Below are 6,367 nucleotides of genomic sequence, written 5' to 3' on the forward strand. Positions count from 1 at the left end.
AGACGCAGCATGGATTCAGAAAGGGCAGAAACTTACTGGAGTTCTTTGAAGACATAATGAGTGCAGTGGATAGAGGGGAACAGGTGGATGCCATACACTTGGTTTTCCAGAAGGTGTTCGATAAGGTGCTGCACAAGAGACTTATAAATAAGATGGATGCATGGAGTCGGAGTAAGTGTATTGGCATGGGTACTGGATTGGTTAACCCACAGAAGGCAGAGAGTTGGTATAAATGGGTGTTTCTCCGGTTGGCAGTCAGTGGTGAGTGGGGTGCCGCAGGGGTTGGTGCTGGGCCCGCAGCTGTTTACTATTTACATTGATGATTTGGAAGGTGGGGCTGAGTGTAGTGTAGCAAAATTTGCTGGTGACACTAAACTGAGTGGAAAAGCAAATTCTACAGAGGATGTGGAAAGTCTGCAAAGGGATAGAGATAGGTTAAGAGAATGAGCCAAGGTCTGGCAGATGGAATACAACGTTGGTAAATGCGAGATCATCCACTTTGGAAGGAAGAATAGAAGAGCAGATTATTATTTAAATGGTGAAAGATTGCAGCATGCTGTTGTGTAGAGGGACTTGGGAATGCTTGTTCATGAATTGCAAAAAGTTGGCTTGCAGGTACAGCAGGTTATTAAGAAGGCAAATAAAATGTTGGCCTTCATTGCTAGAGGGATTGAATTCAAGAGCAAGGAGATCATGCTGCAACTATACAGGGTACTGGTGAGGCCACACCTGGAGTACTGTGTGCAGTTCTGGTCTCCGTACTAGAGGAAGCGTATACTGGATTTGGAGGCAGTGCAGAGGAGGTTCACCAGGTTGATTACAGAGATGAAGGGGTTAATCTATGAGGAGAGATTGAGTCGCCTGGGACTATACTCTCTGGAATTCAGAAGAATGAGAGGGGATCTTGTAGAAGATCTTTTGAAAAGGATAGTTAAGATAGAAGTAAGAAAGTTGTTTCCATTGGGAGGTGAGACTAGAACTAGGGGACATTGCCTCAAGATTCAGGGGAGAAGATTTAGGATGGAGATGAGGAGAAACCGTTTTTCCCAGAGAGTGGTGAATCTGTGGAATTCTCTGCCCAGGGAAGCAGTTGAGGCTTCTTCACTAAATATATTTAAGATACAGTTAGACAGATTTTTACATAACAGGGGGATTAAGAGTTATGGGGAAAAGGCAGGTAGATGGAGCTGAGTTTACGGACAGATCAGCCATGATCTTATAGAATGGCAAGGCAGGCTCGATGTGCCGGATGGCCTACTCCTGCTCTTATTTCTCATGTCCTTTAAGTCAGTATTTAGTTGGTACATCCTTGGCAGCAATTACAGCCTTGAGACTGTGTGGATAGGTGTCTATCGACTTTGCACCGCAATTTTTCCCTATTCTTCTTTACAAAACTGCCCTAGCTCTGCCAGATTGCATGAGTGAACAGCCCTTTTAAACTCCTGCCACATATTCTCAGTTGGATTGAGGTCTGGACTATGACTTGGCCTCTCCAGGACACTAATTTTGTTACATCTCCTTGTGGGCATACTCAGTAAATTCATAGAATAGTATGAATCAATGAAAAACCAAACCAACCTGGGCCTTCAATGTGTATGCAAAAGGCAATAAACTGAGTCACGAGGCTCCTGTATCTTCTTCCTGATGGCAGCACTGAGAAAAGAGCACGTCCTGGGTGGTGGGGGTACCCGATGATGGATGCTGCTTTCCTGTGACTGTGTTTCATGTAGACTCTGAATGATTTTATGGGTACATATTCACCTACAATTGTTTTAACAAAGACCATGACAACCATTTAGATATTCATTTAGATCCACAGATGAGTCCTTGAACACACGCCAGTCCACTGACTAAAAACAATCCTGTAGCCTCTCCTCTACTTCCTGTGACCGCCTCTTTGTTATCCTTATCCTTATCGGTATCCTCTGCTTGGACACGTGTTGGAGGTTAGCCAAGTGATCCGATTTACTGAAATGCAGTCTGGGCATGGAACGGTAGGCATTCCTTACCTTAGTATAACAGTAATTCAGTGTGTTGGAATCTCTGGTGCTACAGGTTGTATGCTGATGGTAACTGGGCAGGCTTTTCTTCAGATAATCCTGGTTGAAGTCCCCAACGATGGTTTGAAATGTGTTGAGATGGACTGTTCCTTGTTTGGAGATGGCTTCATGCAGTATTGCGATTGCTTGATTACAGTCGATGCTGGTGGTATGTAAATTGTGGTCAGGATTATGGAGGAGAACTCTCTAGCTAAGTAGAATGGGCAGCATTTGACTGTTAGGTGTTTAATGTTGGGGGAACACGAGTTTGACAAAACCACCAACCACATTGGAACACCACCGAGAGTTTATCATGAAACACACACTCCACCTTTTTTCCTTTCTAAATCAACAGTTCAGTCCATATGGGAAATTGAGAAGCCTTCGGGTCTGATTGCGGAATCTGGTGTGCTGGAAGACATCCAAGTCTCACTCAAGCATAGAATACAACAGTCTCTTATTTCCCTCCGATACAGAGATCTTGCCCTCAGGTCCTCAATTTTGTTCTCCAGTGACTGTACATTTGCTAATGATGCTGGGTAGAGGGGTCCTCATCCCTTTGTGTTTCAGACTGGCTTGTGTTCCCCCCCAACCCACCCACCCACCCCTGTCCTGCTTCGCTTTTGTCTGTGGCGATGAACGTTCGTCTGCTTAAAGTTGCCGTACCCATCTGGTCCGCCTAGACATTCAGACGATCATAAACTCTGTAGATCATTTAGTTGCTTGGAGGGAAATTACATGCTACAGATCACAGTGATTAATTCGAAAGAGGTATATTTATAAGTATTGTCTGCAGCCCACGGAACATCTCTGTGGTTAACTGGCACCATGGTTATCCAACATGGAAGTGTTCAATGCATATTCAAAGCTCCTTCATTTTGAGCAGCTGTGGGCTGCAGGTCACGTTGAGTCAGTGTGGGTGTTACTTTTATAGAAAATAGAACACTACGCCACAGTTCAGGCCCTTTAGCAAACAATGTTGTGCTGAACTTTAAACCTACTTTAAGATCAATATAACCCTTTCCTCTTACATAGCCCTCCATTTTTCTATCTACAAGTTTCTTCAAAGAAACCTTGAAATCTTTTGTAGCATTTTCTGTCTTCTGGAAATATGTTCTCATGATGGTGTTTGATAGAGTGCTTGATACATGTTACTGGTGACAGGAGCTGGTTCAGTGAATTCACAGCCACGATGCTGACTGGGAGAGGTTTCCAAACCTGTCAATAGATATAAAGGATTCTGCAAAGACACTCGGGCTGCTTCTTTGATGATTTGGACGTTGCCTGTGCTTCCCAAGAACACAATTTTAAGGCTAAGGAGATGGTGCAGGAGGGAGGGCTTCATGTTTCTGGACAATTGGGCTTTGTTCCAGGGAAGTTGGGGCCTGTTCCGACGGGACGGGTTGCACCTGAACTGGAGGGAGACTAACACCCTTGCGGGTAGATTCGCTAGTGCTGCTCCGGGGGGTTTAAACTAGATTTTCAGGGGGAGGGGAACCAGAGTGTTACAGCAGATAGTGAGGTGGAGGAGGATAAAGGTGATGCATGTATAGACAGAAATCAAAGGTTTGTATGTGATAGAAATGTTCTCAGGTGCATCTATTTCGATGTAAGGAGTATTGTAGGTAAGGCAGATGAGCTTGGGGCATGGATTGGCACTTGGGATTACGACATTATTGCTATTAGTGAGACTTGGTTGCAGGAGGGGCAGGACTGGCAGCTTAATGTTCCAGGGTTCTGTTGTTTCAGACATGACGGGGGAGGGATGAAAGGGGGAGGAGTGGCATTGCTAGTCAGGGAAAATATCACAGCTGTGCGTAGACAGGACAGCCCGGAGGGCTTGTCTACAGAGGCCATATGGGTGGAGCTGAGGAACGGGAAAGGTGTGACCACACTAATAGTTTTGTAATATAGACTGCCCAATAGTTAGAATTGGAGGAGCAAATCTGTAGAGAGATAGCAGACTGATGTAAGAAACAGAAAGTTGTAATAGTAGGGGATTTTAACTTTCCACATATTGACTGGGACTCCCACACTGTGAAAGGGCTAGATGGCTTGGAGTTTGTCAAATGTGTTCAGGAAAGTTTTCTAAATCAATATATCCATTTCGAACAATTTTGACATCAATAAACCCATCTCAGTGCATAAAACCGAAATCTCAACTAACAATGACCCCAGCAAGAATTGTCCATTGCACAACAAACCCCACCCCCTCAAAAAATACAGAATGTTTAGAAACAAACCCTTTGATGAAAGAAAGGCCCTTCTCAAGGAAAAAAGAAAATGTTTTAAGTGCTGCTCCTCTACCTCCCACCTCGCTAAAGAGTGTATGTTCCCGTAAAGTGCTTGGAATGCAACAGCACTAATCACGATGGGGCCATGCATCCTGGCCCGTCACCGCAAACTGGCAAGACTTCTTCACCCTCACAAGAGGACAGCAGGGAGGGAGAGGATCACCCCGGTACAACTGTTGACAGCTCGAGCTGCACAGAAGTTTGCGGTCCAGGTTAGTCAAGCCATTCGTGCTCAAAGATCTGCCTCACTAAGGTGTACACTAAGGGAGCCAAAGACAAGGCCATCAAAGTCTATGTAATTCTGGATGACCAGAGCAACCACTCACTAGTCAGAGCAGAGTTCTTCAAGTTGTTCAGCGTAGAGAGTAATCCATTCCCATACTACCTCAGAACTTGCTCTGGCATCGCAGAAACATCTGGAAGGAAGGCAGAAGGCTTCCAGCTCGAGTCACTGGATGGTAAAGTTGTCTCCCTCCACTCTTGGAGTGCAACAAGATCTTGAATAACCACACCGAGATTCTGATGCCAAGTGCAGTGCTACACCAGCTGCATCTCCACCACATTGCCCAGCACATCCCAGAACTGGATCCAAAAGCAGAAATACTCCTGCTACTCGGAAGAGACGTTTTCCAGGTGCACAAAGTCAGGCAGCTGGTCAATGGACCACACAACGCCCCCTTCGCCCAACATCTGGATCTGGTCTGGGTGGTGATAGGGGAGGTGTGCCTTGGCAACGTACACAAACCGACAGTTAACACGCTCGACTAACATGCAAGAGAGTGGCTGCCATTCAATTTTTCACCCCTCCACAAGCATTATGTGTATCAAAGAAGCACAACAAAGGCATGAGCACAGTCAAATAACTGAGAAGACACCGAGACGGTCAGTCTTCGCCCAAACTGAGCACGACGATAACCTTGCTCCAACAGTGGAAGACACTCGGACACACTCACTGGCAGTGTATTTGCACTGTGATGATGATGCTGTCAGTGTCAGTGGGCAAAATCGATTGCGCCAGCAGATTACTGCCGCGTGCAAGCATGGAAGTGACCCGTATGTTGTAGGTGGCCCCATCCCACAACGGATGTGGAAGTGAAACACGGAGACAATGGACTGGGAACAATGCGCATCACTGCCAAGAGATCGGCTTCAGCACACGCTTGTATCCATCCCAAGTGAAGATGCCATTTATTCATTGGGTGGGAAAACCCTTCACGATACACCTTCCAGTGCTGTCATTATTATGTGGTCTGTGATAATGTGCGGGTTGAAACTAATCATCTGGAGACTGCAGTGTCTTGTGCTGCTGGTGTTAACCTTAATGGAACTATCTATCTACTGGATGGGGAATAGAGTGACCTGGACTTCTTTACCAAACCATCTCATCTCATTCAGTGTTTTTGACATGTGTTCCAGGACGTGTCAGTTAAAGTCATATCACCTCCCCTTTACAGGCCATATACATGATGCTATTCACAAGGACCTGATTTTTATAGTAGCTGAGAGAGATTCTCTGGTATGTTACAATCCACTGCTTGACAGCTTCACCAGACTGCACTTCCCAGAGGTTTGGAGTCCTGTGCCCTCCCTGTGGAAGATTGCCAGCTGCAAAGGGTGTATTTATGTTTTCAGAAATAAGTGTGAAAAGGGTGATGCCAAAACATTAAAACTGAACCCAGCCGCATCTGTAGTATTGGTGATAAATGGAATTGAGATATTGGCAATTTCTTTTGACATGATTCTAACCAAGTACAGTAAACTGCAGTTTTTAGGATTTAATTTGTTGAGTGCACGAAGTTATTTTGTTTTAAACTTCTGCAGATGACAACAAAATTTCAGTACTATGTTTGTTTTCTAAGACATGAATTGACCTAAACAATGTCAAACTATTGTCATGTTCTATTCCAGACTGAGACCATTTGCAGAGGTAGTTTGACTTCTACCTAAAGACTGATTTAGAGATTAAAGTTCTGTACCATCTTCTTAGTGACCTTACAAAGGTCAGGCGGGGAGTGTGTTGCCCTTAAGGTATTT

General features: G+C 45.0%; 1 pseudogene; it reads left to right on the plus strand.

Moving 5' to 3' along the window:
* Nucleotides 1-5,150: 5,150 nt before the first annotated feature.
* On the plus strand, nt 5,151-6,158 carry LOC140738186 (kelch repeat and BTB domain-containing protein 4-like; annotated as a pseudogene).
* Nucleotides 6,159-6,367: the final 209 nt, after the last annotated feature.

Source organism: Hemitrygon akajei, chromosome 14 (assembly GCF_048418815.1).
Source record: "Hemitrygon akajei chromosome 14, sHemAka1.3, whole genome shotgun sequence".
Classification (NCBI taxonomy): Eukaryota; Metazoa; Chordata; class Chondrichthyes; order Myliobatiformes; family Dasyatidae; genus Hemitrygon; species Hemitrygon akajei.